Source organism: Palaemon carinicauda, unplaced genomic scaffold, assembly GCF_036898095.1.
Source record: "Palaemon carinicauda isolate YSFRI2023 unplaced genomic scaffold, ASM3689809v2 scaffold257, whole genome shotgun sequence".
NCBI lineage: Eukaryota > Metazoa > Arthropoda > Malacostraca > Decapoda > Palaemonidae > Palaemon > Palaemon carinicauda.
Window position 1 is genome coordinate 149,182 of NW_027170215.1, and position 20,720 is coordinate 169,901.

Below are 20,720 nucleotides of genomic sequence, written 5' to 3' on the forward strand. Positions count from 1 at the left end.
GTTGATTGATTGATTTGGAGTCCTCTGGCATCCTGACATCGAAGGTCATTGACGCCGTAGAAACGTTGATTGATTGATTTGGAGTCCTCTGGCATCCTGACATCGAAGGTCATTGACGCCGTAGAAACGTTGATTGATTGATTTGGAGTCCTCTGGCATCCTGACATCGAAGGTCATTGACGCCGTAGAAACGTTGATTGATTGATTTGGAGTCCTCTGGCAGAAGGTCATTGATGCCGTAGAAACGTTGATTGATTGATTTGGAGTCCTCTGGCATCCTGACATTGAAGGTCATTGACGCCGTAGAAACGTTGATTGATTGATTTGGAGTTCTCTGGTATCCTGACATCGAAGGTCATTGACGCCGTAGAAACGTTGATTGATTGATTTGGAATCCTCTGGCATCCTGACATCGAAGGTCATTGACGCCGTAGAAACGTTGATTGATGGATTTGGAGTCCTCTGGCATCCTGACATCGAAGGTCATTGACGCCGTAGAAACGTTGATTGATTGATTTGGAGTTCTCTGGTATCCTGACATCGAAGGTCATTGACGCCGTAGAAACGTTGATTGATTGATTTGGAGTTCTCTGGCATCCTGACATCGAAGGTCATTGACGCCGTAGAAACGTTGATTGATTGATTTGGAGTCCTCTGGCAGAAGGTCATTGATGCCGTAGAAACGTTGATTGATTGATTTGGAGTTCTCTGGCATCCTGACATCGAAGGTCATTGACGCCGTAGAAACGTTGATTGATTGATTTGAAGTCCTCTGGCATCCTGACATCGAAGGTCATACACGCCGTAGAAACGTTGATTGATTGATTTGGAGTCCTCTGGCATCCTGACATCGAAGGTCATTGACGCCGTAGAAACGTTGATTGATTGATTTGGAGTCCTCTGGCATCCTGACATCGAAGGTCATTGACGCCGTAGAAACGTTGATTGATTGATTTGGAGTCCTCTGGCATCCTGACATCGAAGGTCATTGACGCCGTAGAAACGTTGATTGATTGATTTGGAGTCCTCTGGCATCCTGACATCGAAGGTCATTGACGCCGTAGAAACGTTGATTGATTGATTTGGAGTCCTCTGGCAGAAGGTCATTGATGCCGTAGAAACGTTGATTGATTGATTTGGAGTTCTCTGGCATCCTGACATCGAAGGTCATTGACGCCGTAGAAACGTTGATTGATTGATTTGAAGTCCTCTGGCATCCTGACATCGAAGGTCATTGACGCCGTAGAAACGTTGATTGATTGATTTGGAGTCCTCTGGCATCCTGACATCGAAGGTCATTGACGCCGTAGAAACGTTGATTGATTGATTTGGAGTCCTCTGGCATCCTGACATCGAAGGTCATTGACGCCGTAGAAACGTTGATTGATTGATTTGGAGTCCTCTGGCAGAAGGTCATTGATGCCGTAGAAACGTTGATTGATTGATTTGGAGTTCTCTGGCATCCTGACATCGAAGGTCATTGACGCCGTAGAAACGTTGATTGATTGATTTGGAGTCCTCTGGCAGAAGGTCATTGATGCCGTAGAAACGTTGATTGATTGATTTGGAGTTCTCTGGCATCCTGACATCGAAGGTCATTGACGCCGTAGAAACGTTGATTGATTGATTTGGAGTTCTCTGGCATCCTGACATCGAAGGTCATTGACGCCGTAGAAACGTTGATTGATTGATTTGGAGTCCTCTGGCAGAAGGTCATTGATGCCGTAGAAACGTTGATTGATTGATTTGGAGTTCTCTGGCATCCTGACATCGAAGGTCATTGACGCCGTAGAAACGTTGATTGATTGATTTGAAGTCCTCTGGCATCCTGACATCGAAGGTCATTGACGCCGTAGAAACGTTGATTGATTGATTTGGAGTCCTCTGGCATCCTGACATCGAAGGTCATTGACGCCGTAGAAACGTTGATTGATTGATTTGGAGTCCTCTGGCATCCTGACATCGAAGGTCATTGACGCCGTAGAAACGTTGATTGATTGATTTGAAGTTCTCTGGCATCCTGACATCGAAGGTCATTGACGCCGTAGAAACGTTGATTGATTGATTTGGAGTCCTCTGGCAGAAGGTCATTGATGCCGTAGAAACGTTGATTGATTGATTTGGAGTTCTCTGGCATCCTGACATCGAAGGTCATTGACGCCGTAGAAACGTTGATTGATTGATTTGAAGTCCTCTGGCATCCTGACATCGAAGGTCATTGACGCCGTAGAAACGTTGATTGATTGATTTGGAGTCCTCTGGCAGAAGGTCATTGATGCCGTAGAAACGTTGATTGATTGATTTGGAGTCCTCTGGCATCCTGACATCGAAGGTCAATGACGCCGTAGAAACGTTGATTGATTGATTTGGAGTCCTCTGGCATCCTGACATCGAAGGTCATTGACGCCGTAGAAACGTTGATTGATTGATTTGGAGTCCTCTGGCAGAAGGTCATTGATGCCGTAGAAACGTTGATTGATTGATTTGGAGTCCTCTGGCATCCTGACATCGAAGGTCATTGATGCCGTAGAAACGTTGATTGATTGATTTGGAGTCCTCTGGCATCCTGACATCGAAGGTCATTGACGCCGTAGAAACGTTGATTGATTGATTTGGAGTCCTCTGGCAGAAGGTCATTGATGCCGTAGAAACGTTGATTGATTGATTTGGAGTCCTCTGGCATCCTGACATCGAAGGTCATTGACGCCGTAGAAACGTTGATTGATTGATTTGGAGTCCTCTGGCAGAAGGTCATTGACGCCGTAGAAACGTTGATTGATTGATTTGGAGTTCTCTGGCATCCTGACATCGAAGGTCATTGACGCCGTAGAAACGTTGATTGATTGATTTGAAGTCCTCTGGCATCCTGACATCGAAGGTCATTGACGCCGTAGAAACGTTGATTGATTGATTTGGAGTCCTCTGGCAGAAGGTCATTGATGCCGTAGAAACGTTGATTGATTGATTTGGAGTTCTCTGGCATCCTGACATCGAAGGTCATTGACGCCGTAGAAACGTTGATTGATTGATTTGGAGTTCTCTGGCATCCTGACATCGAAGGTCATTGACGCCGTAGAAACGTTGATTGATTGATTTGGAGTTCTCTGGCATCCTGACATCGAAGGTCATTGACGCCGTAGAAACGTTGATTGATTGATTTGGAGTCCTCTGGCATCCTGACATCGAAGGTCATTGACGCCGTAGAAACGTTGATTGATTGATTTGGAGTCCTCTGGCATCCTGACATCGAAGGTCATTGACGCCGTAGAAACGTTGATTGATTGATTTGGAGTCCTCTGGCATCCTGACATCGAAGGTCATTGACGCCGTAGAAACGTTGATTGATTGATTTGGAGTCCTCTGGCAGAAGGTCATTGATGCCGTAGAAACGTTGATTGATTGATTTGGAGTCCTCTGGCATCCTGACATTGAAGGTCATTGACGCCGTAGAAACGTTGATTGATTGATTTGAAGTTCTCTGGCATCCTGACATCGAAGGTCATTGACGCCGTAGAAACGTTGATTGATTGATTTGGAGTCCTCTGGCATCCTGACATCGAAGGTCATTGACGCCGTAGAAACGTTGATTGATTGATTTGGAGTCCTCTGGCATCCTGACATTGAAGGTCATTGACGACGTAGAAACGTTGACGGAAAGCAATAAACTCCTGAAGAAATTTCACAGAAATTGCATGAGAATCTATGTAAGACTTCATATTTCTACAGTTTATGTAGACATAATTTCCTGCATTCAGAAATACAAATGGATAGAACCTTTATTATTATTATTATTATTACTAGCCAAGCTACAACCCTAGTTGGAAAAGCAAGATGCTATAAGCCCAAGGGCTCCAACAGGGAAAAATAGCCGAGTGAGGAAAGGAAATAAGGAAATATATAAATGATGAGAGTATAAAAAGAGAAAGAGAAGCCAGGGAATCAAACTGAGACCTTTATTATTATTATTATTATTATTATTATTATTATTATTATTATTACTAGCCAAGCTACAACCCTAGTAGGAAAAGCAAGATGCTATAAGCCCAAGGGCTCCAACAGGGAAAAATAGCCGAGTGAGGAAAGGAAATAAGGAAATAAATAAATGACGAGAATAAAAAAAAGAGAAAGAGAAGCAAGGAAATCAGACTGATGATATTTTTGATAATAGTTGTCTAATAAATCTATAAATAAAAGAAGATAGGGAACAATTCATCATCTAAAGAGGCAATGAGTAACATTGAGGCCCAAAAAGAAACAGGTGTAAGTAAATGAGTGCTCTAAAACCACTTGCTCTAATACAGAACCAATGACTCTTGTTTGAGGGTACACTCGGGCACACTATTCCATCTTATTTCTCTTCCTCTTGTTTTGTTATTGCTTGAGGGTACACTCGGGCACACTATTCCATCTTATTTCTCTTCCTCTTGTTTTGTTATTGCTTGAGGGTACACTCGGGCACACTATTCCATCTTATTTCTCTTCTTCTTGTTTTGTTAAAGTTTTTATAGTTTATATAGGAGATATTTAATCTAATCTTGTTGCTCTTCTTAAAATATTTTATTTTTCTTTGTTTCCTTTCCTCACTGAGCTATTTTTCCTTGTTGGAGCCCCTGGGTTTACAGCATCCTGCTTTTCCAACTAGAGTTGTGGCTTAGCAAGTATTAATAATAATAATAATAATAATACCAAACAATCATAAAACATAATTATCACTATTATGATTATCATTATTTTCTTCGGCTATTTGTCCTTCTTTCATCAGTACTTAAGCAACAATAAGGACAGCATTGAGAGACCAATCTTCCTTCACAGAAGATTAGTAACCTTCATGAAGGCATACCTCATTATTACAAGCTCTATGGCATTCCCAAAACAATGCATCAGACTGTTCTTGGAAGTCAGGTGAACTAAAGACTAAAAAAAATTGATATAAAAGACTTCAACTTATAGAAATGTGATTAACGAATTAGTCTCAGATGAGATATAGACAAGTAACATGGTCTTCCAAGGCTTGGATTAGAGAAAGGATAAGGATAAGGATAGGGAAGTGGGGAATAGATCTCTAAGCTCATGCAACATGGTCTTCCAAAGTCTTGGATTAGAGAAAGGATAAGGATAAGGATAAGGATAGGGAAGTGGGGAATATGGGGAAAGGAAGAGTACCCCTGGATACAATTCAGTTTATAGCTCGAAGGAAGGTACTCGGGATGGGAAGGAATAAGGGAAAAGGGAGAAAGAGAAGTACAGGAGAAGAATAAAAGAGAGGGGCAGACCCTCTTGCGATGTTAGATAGTATTAAAAGCAGGAGTCTGCTCTTCTGACACCTATTTTGATGGTTAAAAAAGGTAAGATTGAGATTAGAGTTCTCTTGCTTGAGGGTACACTCGGGCACGCTGTTCTATCTTATTTCTCTTCCTCTTGTTGTTTTTAAATTCTATAGTTTATATATGAAAAATCTAATTCAATGTTGTTACCTGTTCTTAATTGTTTATTACGTCTCTTGTAATTTATTTCTTTGTTTCCTTTCCTCACTGGGCTATTTTTCAATGTTAGAGCCCCTGGGCTTATAGCATCTGGCTTTTCCAAATAGGTGTATAGCTTGTAATAATAATAATAATAATAATAATAATAATAATAATAATGTGTAAATTTATGTGGTAAATATAGGGGCAAATAAAAAGGTCATATCCTTATTATACCAATGGAGAATATGATACAAAGTGAAGCTAACAAAAACTAAATTATGTATGTATGTATATGTATATATATATATATATATATATATATATATATATATATATATATATATATATATATATAGTATATATATATATATAGTATATATATATATATATATATATATATATATATATATATATATATATATATATATATATATACACACTTATATATGTATATATATGCATATATACATACATTTATGTATATATATATATATATATATATATATATATATATATATATATATATATATATATAGGCATATAGACAGATTAGATTGACAAGCATAGACTAAGTAATATCAGTTCGCCACCCTTATGTATCTTCTCGATTACTTAGCGAAAGTAAACAGACCCCCGGGATATAAAAATGTCTACTCCTCCCATCATATAAGATGGCAAACACACTATATTTGTTTTCCATTCCTCTTAAGAACGGTATATTGATTGTCTATAGCGCCAGGCAACAGCCCGACGCTAAAAGCTTCAGGTTGCGTCACTAGTCTCTAGATAACCTTGTGCTGAACTGCCGCAGAACTGGAGATTCCTGCTTCAGAGAATTTGCGAGAGAATTTAAGGCATTTTGCGGTGTCTGCTGGACTGATTTTAAACTGCCGCAGAGCTGGAGATTCCTGCTTCAGAGAATTTGGAAGAGAATTTAAGGCATTTTGCGGTGTCTGCTGGACTGATTTTGAACTGGCGCAGAACTGGAGATTCCTGCTTCAGAGAATTTGTGAGAGAATTTAAGGCCTTTTGCGGTGTCTGCTGGACTGATTTTGAACTGGCGCAGAACTGGAGATTCCTGCTTCAGAGAATTTGTGAGAGAATTTAAGGCCTTTTGCGGTGTCTGCTGGACTGATTTTGAACTGGCGCAGAACTGGAGATTCCTGCTTCAGAGAATTTGTGAGAGAATTTAAGGCCTTTTGCGGTGTCTGCTGGACTGATTTTGAACTGGCGCAGAACTGGAGATTCCTGCTTCAGAGAATTTGTGAGAGAATTTAAGGCCTTTTGCGGTGTCTGCTGGACTGATTTTGAACTGGCGCAGAACTGGAGATTCCTGCTTCAGAGAATTTGTGAGAGAATTTAAGGCCTTTTGCGGTGTCTGCTGGACTGATTTTGAACTGGCGCAGAACTGCAGATTCCTGCTTCAGAGAATTTGCAAGAGAATTTAAGGCCTTTTGCGGTGTCTGCTGGACTGATTTTGAACTGGCGCAGAACTGGAGATTCCTGCTTCAGAGAATTTGCAAGAGAATTTAAGGCCTTTTGCGGTGTCTGCTGGACTGATTTTGAACTGGCGCAGAACTGGAGATTCCTGCTTCAGAGAATTTGCAAGAGAATTTAAGGCCTTTTGCGGTGTCTGCTGGACTGATTTTGAACTGGCGCAGAACTGGAGATTCCTGCTTCAGAGAATTTGCAAGAGAATTTAAGGCCTTTTGCGGTGTCTGCTGGACTGATTTTGAACTGGCGCAGAACTGGAGATTCCTGCTTCAGAGAATTTGCAAGAGAATTTAAGGCCTTTTGCGGTGTCTGCTGGACTGATTTTGAACTGGCGCAGAACTGGAGATTCCTGCTTCAGAGAATTTGCAAGAGAATTTAAGGCCTTTTGCGGTGTCTGCTGGACTGATTTTGAACTGGCGCAGAACTGGAGATTCCTGCTTCAGAGAATTTGCAAGAGAATTTAAGGCCTTTTGCGGTGTCTGCTGGACTGATTTTGAACTGGCGCAGAACTGGAGATTCCGGCTTCAGAGAATTTGCAAGAGAATTTAAGGCCTTTTGCGGTGTCTGCTGGACTGATTTTGAACTGGCGCAGAACTGGAGATTCCGGCTTCAGAGAATTTGCAAGAGAATTTAAGGCCTTTTACGGTGTCTGCTGGACTGATTTTGAACTGGCGCAGAACTGGAGATTCCTGCTTCAGAGAATTTGCAAGAGAATTTAAGGCCTTTTGCGGTGTCTGCTGGACTGATTTTGAACTGGCGCAGAACTGGAGATTCCGGCTTCAGAGAATTTACAAAAGAATTTACAGCATTTTGCGGTGCCTGCTGGACTGATTTAAACTGGCGCAGAACTGGAGATTCCTGCTTCAGAGAATTTACAAAAGAATTTAAGGCATTTTGCGGTGTCTGCTGGACTGATTTTAAACTGGCGCAGAACTGGAGATTCCTGCTTCAGAGAATTTGCATGAGAATTTAAAGCCTTTTGCGGTGTCTGTTGGACTGATTTTAAACTGGCGCAGAACTGGAGATTCCTGCTTCAGAGAATTTGCCAGAGAATCTAAGGCATTTTGCGGTGTCTGCTGGACTGATTTCATCATGGGTGTCCTCTCTCCTGTTTCGATTCACCATCTGCTCCTACCACTGCAGGTGACAGGGCTGTTCCCATACACTTGGAACAGCCATGGAAACAGAGAGTTGACATTTTCCATGAAACTCTTCCTGTGGTCAGTTACTGCTTCTACCTTGACTCTTTTAGGGCCTATTAGTTCTGGTTCCATGTTGAACCTTGAGCAGGGTAGAAGTATTGGAAACTTTGCTCTGATATTTTCGTCGTATTTCACTCTAGGTGTCTTCATCTTGTTGGGACTGGTACTATCAATCAAGAGCAATCGACTGGCTTCTATCCTAAGGGATCCACAACACAGCATTTTTATTGTATATTCCGAAGAATGGGTGAGAATTAAATGCGCAGCCATTATCCTATTTATATTTCCTAATCTGCTTACAACTGGATTCGGCGTCATCAGCTTCCTGATGTACCCAGACAAGTTCGCCGTGTCTGATATCATGATCTACTGTGTTTGCCACGTGCTAGCTCAGATGAGGATTGTGACTTCTATCTATCAGTTCAAGAAAACACTCGCACTGATCTCACAGAAGATTCTAGACGATGTGACTGAAACGACGAGTAAATCCTCCCGAGAAATCAGTAAGTTATCGCCTGACTTCCTCACATTCCAAGCGTCTTTCTTCAATGGGAAATGCCAAGGGGTGCAGGGACAAAAATCAAACGACATTCCAAGACACAATTCGATGAAAGTGATGCACGCTCTCTGTCTTCTCCAGCAAAGGATTTGCAAGGTAAGAGGAAGAAGAAAGGGTTTTACACGTAGCTTTGAGTACATAATAATCATCGACCATGAAGCATAATGATTACTATATATCAAGGAAGACACACCAAATATCTATCATAATTATAGGGCATGAAAATATCCCTTTGAAATTAATACCAATTTTCAAAACTGGCAGAAAAAAAATATAGATTTAAAAGATAATTAAGGGCATTTGTACTTATTTATCTGAATATCACAGGATTTCATAATTAATGCATAGATTGCCTTTAAAGAATAAACATGACTCCAGAAGATTACTAAGTAATAAACACAAATTAGTACAAAAGATGAAACAAAGGTTTCGTCACTTCTTCATCCATCGCAAAGGGCTATGTTTACCCAAACACGTCATCAAAATATGACCATATACGCTGTCTTATTTAAAAGATCAATTCCTTCACGAAGTTAAGGACAGTCCAATCATGTCAAAATGCTTCCTTCAATTGCCTTGAAAATTAGACTTAGTTTTTAAAATATAATTGGTTTTAACTCACAAGTTTTCCTTCTTGAAAAACTGAGGAGAAACATGACCCATGTGGAAGAGAAATTTTTTTTTATATAAGCTATTTTCTTACCCTGGCTACCAGTAGCACAGAATTCATTCACTGGGTATCTTTTCCGGATAGCTAGGTTGGTAGCGTCGCAGGCTTCTGTTTCAGAGGTCCCGAGTTCGCGTCCCCGCCAGGGCGTGAATATTGTTAACCCCAGGGTGGCGCCTGGGGGGGAGGTTAGAGGGGGCTAGTGATAGTCCCTGCTGACTTATGGTCGCCCGAGGAGAATGATGTAGATCGTCTTAGGGGAGACCTAAAACCCGCAACTTTAACTTTTAACTTTTTAATTATTTGCACTGTTGAAAACTTTGAACTATACCCTTTAACAGTATCCTATCTAAGTTTAATCTATATGGCCACCAAATTTACAGTTTTACCCTCCAGTGCTTAATTTAAGATGAAATGGACTATGGCTTATCTACTAAATACTAATCCTTTAATTACTTCCTATAAAGCTGCAAATCCTGAGGGACGACTTTACATCCTACTTCTTCGAAACTGTCACCCTGAATCTCCTGGCAGCCTTGGTTGGAGTGGTCTGTAGTGGTTTCGCAGTTCTCAGTGGCAACTGGATGAATGGTGGGAGTCCCCTCATGACTACTGGTTATGTACTTATTATGGTCTACATATGTCATATGGGTCATGACTTCGAAGTTAAGGTAAGCCTCCTTGGGTTACTGAAGCAATGTCTAATCTAGCAGATGTTTAGGAATATTCATTAATTGAAAGATAAAACGGGTAGTTTGTAGCGCTACTGGCAAGCGTCCTAATTTGCTTATTATCGCTCCGACTGTTATCTTGTATAGAATAAAAACGTTTGGAAATGGTCTACGGATCTTAAATATGTTGTGTAAGGGGGGGTTCGGGGGGGGGGGGGGCAAAGCCCCCCTGGGTAAGGATACGGCTTTTAGCATAGGTCAGGTGAGGTTTTTAAGTTAGCTTCTCCCGCCAAAATCGTTTTTAGAACGACGGCCACAGTTCAGAATGTTCCCGTTTTCTACGGGATCTGGCCGTCACCCTACAAAGGCTCCGATAAAACAATGATGTAAAAGTGAAGGCTTTCACAAGAATTCATGCCAGGGGATTATTGATGGAACTATTAGACTACCTAACTTGACATAATTATTATAAATAGGTTTGGATTGATACTTTGTTTCAAAAGCTACTTAATTTCATTAACGATTATCTATGCGATATACAAGAACATATTGCGTATCAAACATAAAACTGTGGATTTATAGAAAATGAGTAACGAAGATTGGGCATAAACAAGGGATAAAAGGAGTCGAGTTTGTTGATAGATAAACAGACAGTTAAGTTAACTGTTGGCTCTCTCAAATTCACTGTGAAGATAATGCCTCACTATTCAGTCATTCATATCAACTGTATTGTTAAATCAATTATCAATAATCAGTTACTACTAATTTCCCTCATTCATATCAACTGTATTGTTAAATCAATTATCAATAATCAGTTACTACTAATTTCCCTTTTTACCATTGATGACGTGAATACTAATATCAACTCTCTTATTTCTTCATAATCAACGGCATTCTATTTCTTTCAGATTGGAAAAGCTATGGATGTTCTCAAAATATTCAACAGTAATGTAGCAGAACCTGAAATCAAGGGCCAGGTGAGTCAGAGTGTTGAATGAAAGTGGGATATAGGTATAACTTGGATTTGGTTTATTTTCACACTAACTCGTGTCTTATCTATATTTCATTATTCAGATGCTAAACTTCTTTGTATTCCATCAAAATAAATCATGATAACTCTCGATGTAACGCTATAGAAGTAGAAAAGTTAATTTACATATTACATTAGGCTAATGCTTATTTGCAGTCCTTCCTGCTGCTATTCAATGTTAAATTCTCTAAAACATGTACAGACGCCGCAGATGTTTCTACAGGGGTATTTATTTTAAAAAAGCATTTATTGAATCAACAATGACCAATTGCTGAAGAAATACCTTCTGTGACTTTACAGTTAATCAGTGATTCTTATTGTTTGGTAATCTCAGTGTTATCAGGTGTATGAGGACAGAGAAGAATCTGTAAAGAAAAGGCCAGACTATTCGGTGTATGTGTAAGCAAAGGGAAAATGAATCGTAGCCAGAGAGAAGGATCCAATGTAGTACTCTCTAGCGGTAGTATCCCAGATCCAATGTAGTACTGCCTGGCCAGTCAAAGGACCCCATAACTCTCTAGCGGTAGTATCCCAACTTGCGGCTGGTACCCTGGCCAACCTACTCCCTACATATGCTTCTTCTTTGCTCATGTAGATATTTCATTAATAATTCTATGGGCGATTATTACACTATAGTCACGACCTGAATTCATAGCCTTGCCAGCCTCATTTGCTTTCCTGACTAGAAATGACCAACCCACACACACACATATCATCATCATAATCTCCTACGCCTACTGACGGAAAGGGCCTCAATTAGGTTTCACCAGCCGTCTCTTCTTTGAGCTTTTAAATCAATAGAAATGAAATAGAAATGAAACTATAAGAGAGATTACACGAGTGAAATATGTGGATGAGATCATGTTGAGGGGTAGATGGAGATGTTTGGGCATGCTCTTCACACTCTCCAAGAGAGATTAGTTCACCAAAATTTCGACTTGGCTCCACAAGGCACTAGAAGAGTTGGAAGACCCAAGTCTACATGGCTAAAGACTAAGAAGCGTGAAGTAGGAGATGAAGACACAGACATATATATATATATATATATATATATATATATATATATATATATATATATATATATATATATATGTATATATATATATATATATATATATATATATATATATATATATATATATATATATATATATATATATATATAGTGTGTGAGACTGATGTCTCGCCAGGTAAATCCTGAACTGCAGATTAGCAGTTAGGTTCCGACTTCTTTTAGAGCCTCTGGTGGCATGGTTGGAAGAGACCTGGCCTTTCATTAGAAGGGGCTACGGTTCGATCCCAAGTATGAAGTAGAAATTAATTTCTATTTGAGTACGATATTATGTTGATATTCATCCATATATACATATATATATATATGTGTGTATATATATATATATATATATATATATATATATATATATATATATATATATATATATATATATATACAGTGTAGTTACCAATTGCAACCATACAGAATCATTTCATCCCTAACAGGTCATCGGCATCTTGTTATACCTCGAGCCGATGAAGGAATTCGACGTGTGTGGTTGGTACAAACTTGACTACAGCGCCTTCGTATCAGTGAGTACACAATCATCATTATCATCTCTATTGCAATGTTTCCAAAACAGAAAACAAAATAAAAAAATAAACACCTTTGTACAGCTTTCCCTGTGGTTTTTAGGAAAACTTTGATTCTAATTCACCATAGAGAAGTTCACCTAAAACTAAACAGAACACAACAATATGGAAGTTTTTTCAAAGCAATTGGGAGTCAATATAAAATGTCTTACACAGAGTAGAACTGAAAATGGGACACTTAACAGGTATGTGCATAGCCATAAGGAGTAAAAATAGAGAGGGTTGCAAATAGCAATAAGGAATAAATATGATAAAGTGGTAAGAAAAAGTAACAAGGAATAGAGAATTAAACTTTTAATCAAATATAGATTTAAACAAAGGAGACTTATACAATGTAATAAGTAAACATCAGGAGGCTTTCACAAAGCAGTAATAAATAAACATACGAGAGGAATGGTGTAAATTCAATCAAGAAATATGTGCAAATCAATGGGGAGTAAAAATAAGAAGGCTTAATAAATGAAATATATGGCAACCAACACTATACACCCTTTGTAATTAGGAACCCTAATGGGTCCTTAAGTCCTAAACAATTATATCGCACAACAAAATTCAAAAGGTTTTAATGAAGGAAAAATAATTAGGCATAGCTTAATCTGTGTGTCTTATGGGATAAGACGTGAAACTCCAAAGCTGTTGCAAACGACTAACACTTCTTTCTCCATCTCCAGTGCCTGAGCTGGGTGGCGACCTACCTCATAATCCTGGCGCAGGTCGGATGGCAGTCCTTCTAGGTCGTCAACTCCAAGAAACCAAAGCAAAGGATGGCAGTCCGTCTAGGTTGTCGTCTAATGAAATCGAAGCAATGGATGGCAGTCCGTCTAGGTCGACAAGTCTAAAGCCCTGTCCACACGATCAAGCATGGCCGACGGGCAAACAGTGATACCAGACCAAAACAGTCAGTAAGAATGAGGGTTGATGACGTCAGAAGTGGGAAAACTAAAGGCAGGGATCTAGCAACACTGTATGATACCAGATCCCTGTCTGTGGTTTTCCCGCTTCTGAAGTTTTCCCGCTTCTGAAGTCATTAACCCTCATTCTTACTGACTATTTTGGTCTGGTATCACTGTTTGCCCATCGGGCATGCTCGATCGTGTGGAGAGGGCTTAATGAAATCAAAGCAAAGGATGACAGTCCGTCTAGGTTGTCAAGTCTAATGAAATTGAAGCAAACGCAACTGTCATATGAGTTCCAAAGTGTCTTTTGACCTTGAATTTGGCTTCGTACTAACAGGGAATTCCATTTGAGGACAATTAAAGATTAAAGCTTTTCTGAGAGAGAGAGAGAGAGAGAGAGAGAGAGAGAGAGAGAGAGAGAGAGAGAGAGAGAGAGAGAGAGAGAGAGAGAGAGACTATTATACAAACAATGTAAACCTTTTTAGATAATGTTAGAACGACTTTATCTTCATTCTTATAAAATAAAACGAATACCATCAAATTAAAACTACATGTTTATTTTGTTTGTTTAAATACCAACATATAATCGTGAAGTTTTAACACTAACTCGAGTTTGAGTCCAACATTAGAAGACCAATAATAATACAGGTTTATTTCATGAGGACTTTCTTAATGGGATGGGAAAATCATAATGAGGATTAGAATTAAGAATCAGATGGTCGGGGTTACGGTCCACCCCAGAAGCCAAAGAAAAGTCCTTCAAAAAAAGGCAACGGTGTTACCCAATACGAATGGGAAAAAAGTACGCTAGTAGAAGAAGAAAAAGAAGAAGAAGACGATGTTTTTCCACAAAGAAATAAGTACAGAAATATCTATGTGGCAACCCCATTCAACTATCTGATTCGACCCTTTATGAACTTTTAAGAAACTAAATGAAAAACTGAACGATTAAGCATATCACACACATATATGAATACACGCGCATATATTAGAGATTAAATCACCAGACTTTCAGCTGGGCTCCTCAAGGCATTTGAAGAGTTGGAAGACGCAGACCTACTTGGCTGAAGGCTATGAAGCGTGAAATAGGAAATAACGAATGGAGAAGTATTGATTTAAAAGCTCAAGATAGAGACGACTGGCGAAATCTAACTGAGGCCCTTTGCGTCAATAGGCGTGGGAGATGATGATGATGATGAGTATCAATTATATTAACAAACACCTGACGAGTTCATGTGTCTATCAACTCATACGTGAGTTTGGTCTCTTTAGTAGGATTATGCTGTGTTTCAGGTGTGTTATAAAAGGTCTTAACACTAGCCTAATGATTCCTAACCTTTTCACTACCAAGGACCCCTTATATTTAAGAGAGTCTTCCCACGGGCCCCTATTGGATATCCGGACCCCTTTTATTTAAACAAGTCTTCCCACGGGCCCCCATTGGATATCTGGACCCCTTTTATTCAAACGAGTCTTCCCACGGGCCCCCATTAGATATCTGGACCCCTTTTATTTAAACGAGACTTCCCACGGGCCCCCATTGGATATCCGGACCCCTTTCATTTAAACGAGTCTTCCCACGGGCCCCCATTGGATATCCGGACCCCTTTCATTTGAACGAGCCTTCCCACGGGCCCCCATTGGATATCCGAACCCCTTTCATTTAAACGAGTCTTCCCACGGGCCCCCATTGGATATCCGGACCCCTTTCATTTAAACGAGTCTTCCCACGGGCCCCCATTGGATATCCGGACCCCTTTTATTTAAACGAGTCTTCCCACGGGCCCCCATTGGATATCAAAAGTTATATCAACTTAACATGCTGCTTTGATTAACTAAACAACTAACTCATATTACTAGATTCTTAAATAGGACAACGAATAATTGATTGATTGATTGATTGAAAGTGTTCTGGCATCCTGACATCTAAGGTCATTGACGCCGATAGCATTTATAATATATGAAAAATAAAAGAATATTCAATGAAAACCATGAAAGTTAGGATTTCATTATAAAAGTTAAATAGTTTTCAGATGACCTCCTTCTGAAATAAATCTAAAAATGCCGCTGGGTGTCAGATTTTGTGTTAGACTACAGCATAGAGTCGTTTTATGGGTATAAATGTGGTCATCGCATATTTTCGCTCTCCAGCTAAAATTATAGAAGATATATGAGTTTTTATTGAAAAAGGGCCCTATTTTTGGGGTCCTAATCGAGTAAGGGCCGGGGTCAGAGATAATGTCCCAAAATTTTCAGTGTCAGATTTTGTGTTAGACTACAGCATAGAGTCGTTTTATGGGTATAAATGTGGTCATCGCATATTTTCGCTCTCCGGCTAAAATTATAGAAGATATATGAGTTTTTATTGAAAAAGGGCCCTATTTTTGGGGTCCAAATCGAGTAAGGGCCCAGGTCAGAGATAATGTTCCAAAATTTTCGGTGTCAGATTTTGTGTTAGACTACAGCATAGAGTCGTTTTATGGGTATAAATGTGGTCATTGCATATTTTCGCTCTCCGGCTATAATTATAGAAGATATATGAGTTTTTATTGAAAAAGGGCCCTATTTTTGGGGTCCAAATCGAGTAAGGGCCGGGTTCAGAGATAAAGTCCCAAAATTTTCGGTGTCAGATTTTGTGTTAGACTACAGCATAGAGTCATTTTATGGGTATAAATGTGGTCATCGCATATTTTCGCTCTCCGGCTAAAATTATAGAAGAGATATGAGTTTTTATTGAAAAAGGGCCCTATTTTTGGGGTCCGAATCAAGTAAGGGCCGGGGTCAGAGATAATGTCCCAAAATTTTCGGTGTCAGATTTTGTGTTAGACTACAGCATAGAGTCTTTTTATGGGTATAAATGTGGTCATCGCATATTTTCGCTCTCCGGCTAAAATTATAGAAGATATAAGAGTTTTTATTGAAAAAGGGCCCTATTTTTGGGGTCCGAATCGAGTAAGGGCCGGGGTCAGAGATAATGTCCCAAAATTTTCGGTGTCGGATTTTGTGTTAGACTACAGCATAGAGTCGTTTTATGGGTATAAATGTGGTCATCGCATATTTTCGCTCTCCGGCTAAAATTATTGAAGATATATGAGTTTTTATTGAAAAAGGGCCCTATTTTTGGGGTCCGAATCGAGTTAGGGCTGGGGTCAGACATATTGTCCAGAAATTTTTGGTGTCAAATTTTGTGTTAGACTACAGCATAGAGTCGTTTTATGGGTATAAATGTGGTCATCGCATATTTTCGCTCTCCGGCTAAAATTATAGAAGATATATGAGTTTTTATTGAAAAAGGGCCCTATTTTTGGGGTCCGAATCGAGTAAGGGCCGGGGTCAGAGATAATGTCCCAAAGTTTTCGGTGTCAGATTTTGTGTTAGACTACAGCATAGAGTCGTTTTATGGGTATAAATGTGGTCATCGCATATTTTCGCTCTCCGGCTAAAATTATAGAAGATATATGAGTTTTTATTGAAAAAGGGCCCTATTTTTGGGGTCCGAATCAAGTAAGGGCCGGGGTCAGAGATAATGTCCCAAAATTTTCGGTGTCAGATTTTGTGTTAGACTACAGCATAGAGTCTTTTTATGGGTATAAATGTGGTCATCGCATATTTTCGCTCTCCGGCTAAAATTATAGAAGATATAAGAGTTTTTATTGAAAAAGGGCCCTATTTTTGGGGTCCGAATCGAGTAAGGGCCGGGGTCAGAGATAATGTCCCAAAATTTTCGGTGTCAGATTTTGTGTTAGACTACAGCATAGAGTCGTTTTATGGGTATAAATGTGGTCATCGCATATTTTCGCTCTCCGGCTAAAATTATAGAAGATATATGAGTTGTTATTGAAAAAGGGCCCTATTTTTGGGGTCCGAATCGAGTAAGGGCCGGGGTCAGAGATAATGTCCCAAAATTTTCGGTGTCAGATTTTGTGTTAGACTACAGCATAGAGTCGTTTTATGGGTATAAATGTGGTCATCGCATATTTTCGCTCTTCGGCTAAAATTATAGTAGATATATGAGTTTTTATTGAAAAAGGGCCCTATTTTTAGGGTCTGAATCGAGTAAGGGCCGCGGTCAGAGATATTGTCCCAAAATTTTTAGTGTCAGATTTTGTGTTAGACTACAGCATAGAGTCGTTTTATGGGTATAAATGTGGTCATCGCATATTTTCGCTCTCCGGCTAAAATTATAGAAGATATATGAGTTTTTATTGAAAAAGGGCCCTATTTTTGGTGTCCGAATCGAGATAATGTCCCAAAATTTTCGGTGTCAGATTTTGTGTTAGACTACACCATAGAGTCGTTTTATGGGTATAAATGTGGTCATCGCATATTTTTGCTCTCCGGCTAAAATTATAGAAGATATAAAAGTTTTTATTGAAAAAGTGCCCTATTTTTGGGGTCCGAATCGAGTAAGGGCCGGGGTCAGAGATAATGTCCCAAAATTTTCGGTGTCAGATTTTGTGTTAGACTACAGCATAGAGTCGTTTTATGGGTATAAATGTGGTCATCGCATATTTTCGCTCTCTGGCTAAAATTATAGAAGATATATGAGTTTTTTATTGAAAAAGGGCCCTATTTTTGACGTCCGAATCGAGTAAGGGCCGGGGTCAGAGATAATGTCCAAAAAATTTTCGGTGTCAGATTTTGTGTTAGACTACAGCATAGAGTCGTTTTATGGGTATAAATGTGGTCATCGCATATTTTCGCTCTCTGGCTAAAATTATAGAAGATATAGGAGTTTTTATTGAAAAAGGGCCCTATTTTTGGGGTCCGAATCGAGTAAGGGCCGAAGTCAGAGATAATGTCCCAAAATTTTCGGTGTCAGATTTTGTGTTAGACTACAGCATAGAGTCGTTTTATGGGTATAAACGTGGTCATCACATACTTTCGCTCTCCGGCTAAAATTATAGAAGATATATGAGTTTTTATTGAAAAAGGGCCCTATTTTTGGGGTCCGAATCGAGTAAGGGCCGGGGTCAGAGATATTGTCCAAAAATTTTCGGTGTCAGATTTTGTGTTAGACTACAGCATAGAGTCGTTTTATGGGTATAAATATGGTCATCGCATATTTTCGCTCTCCGGCTAAAATTATAGAAGATATATGAGTTTTTATTGAAAAAGGGCCCTATATTTGGGGTCCAAATCGAGTAAGGGCCGGGGTCAGAGATAATGTCCCAAAATTTTCGGTGTCAGATTTTGTGTTAGACTACAGCATAGAGTCGTTTTATGGGTATAAATGTGGTCATCGCATATTTTCGCTCTCCGGCTAAAATTATAGAAGATATATGAGTTTTTATTGAAAAAGGGCCCTATTTTTGGGGTCCGAATCGAGTAAGGGCCGGGGTCAGAGATAATGTCCCAAAATTTTCGGTGTCAGATTTTGTGTTAGACTACAGCATAGAGTCGTTTTATGGGTATAAATGTGGTCATCGCATATTTTCGCTCTCCGGCTAAAATTATAGAAGATATAAGAGTTTTTATTGAAAAAGGGCTCTATTTTTGGGGTCCGAATCGAGTAAGGGCCGGGGTCAGAGATAATGTCCCAAAATTTTCGGTGTCAGTTTTGTGTTAGACTACAGCATAGAGTCGTTTTATGGGTATAAATGTGGTCATCGCATATTTTCGCTCTCCGGCTAAAATCATAGAAGATATATGAGTTTTTATTGAAAAAGGGCCCTATTTTTGGGGTCCGAATCGAGTAAGGGCCGGGGTCAGAGATATTGTCCCAAAATTTTCGGTGTCAGATTTTGTGTTAGACTACAGCATAGAGTCATTTTATGGGTATAAATGTGGTCATCGCATATTTTCGCTCTCCGGCTAAAATTATAGAAGATATAAGAGTTTTTATTGAAAAAGTGCCCTATTTTTGGGGTCCGAATCGAGTAAGGGCCGGGGTTAGAGATAATGTCCCAAAATTTTCGGTGTCAGATTTTGTGTTAGACTACAGCATAGAGTCGTTTTATGGGTATAAATGTGGTCATCGCATATTTTCGCTCTCCGGCTACAATTATAGAAGATATATGAGTTTTTATTGAAAAAGGGCCCTATTTTTGGGGTCCGAATCGAGTAAGGGCCGGGGTCAGAGATAATGTCCCAAAATTTTCGGTGTCAGATTTTGTGTTAGACTACAGCATAGAGTCGTTTTATGGGTATAAATGTGGTCATCGCATATTTTCGCTCTCCGGCTAAAATTATAGAAGATATATGAGTTTTTATTGAAAATGGGCCCTATTTTTGGGGTCCAAATCGAGTAAGGGCCGGGGTCAAAGATAATGTCCCCAAATTTTAGGTGTCAGATTTTGTGTTAGACTACAGCATAGAGTCGTTTTATGGGTATAAATGTGGTCATCGCATATTTTCGCTCTACGGCTAAAATTATAGAAGATATATGAGTTTTTATTGAAAAAGGGCCCTATTTTTGGGGTCCAAATCGAGTAAGGGCCGGGGTCAAAGTTAATGTCCCCAAATTTTCGGTGTCAGATTTTGTGTTAGACTACAGCATAGAGTCGTTTTATGGGTATAAATGTGGTCATCGCATATTTTCGCTCTCCGGCTAAAATTATAGAAGATATATGAGTTTTTATTGAAAAAGGGCCCTATTTTTGGGGTCCGAATCGAGTAAGGGCCGGGGTCAGAGATAATGTCCCCAAATTTTTGGTGTCAGATTTTGTGTTAGACTACAGCATAGAGTCGTTTTATGGGTATAAATGTGGTCATCGCATATTTTCGCTCTCCGGCTAAAATTATAGAAGATATATGAGTTTTTATTGAAAAAGGGCCCTATTTTTGGGGTCCGAATCGAGTAAGGGCCGGGGTCAGAGATAATGTCCCCAAATTTTAGGTGTCAGATTTTGTGTTAGACTACAGCATAGAGTCGTTTTATGGGTATAAATGTTGTCATCGCATATTTTCGCTCTTCGGCTAAAATTATAGTAGATATATGAGTTTTTATTGAAAAAGGGCCCTATTTTTAGGGTCTGAATCGAGTAAGGGCCGGGGTCAGAGATATTGTCCCAAAATTTTAAGTGTCAGATTTTGTGTTAGACTACAGCATAGAGTCGTTTTATGGGTATAAATGTGGTCATCGCATAT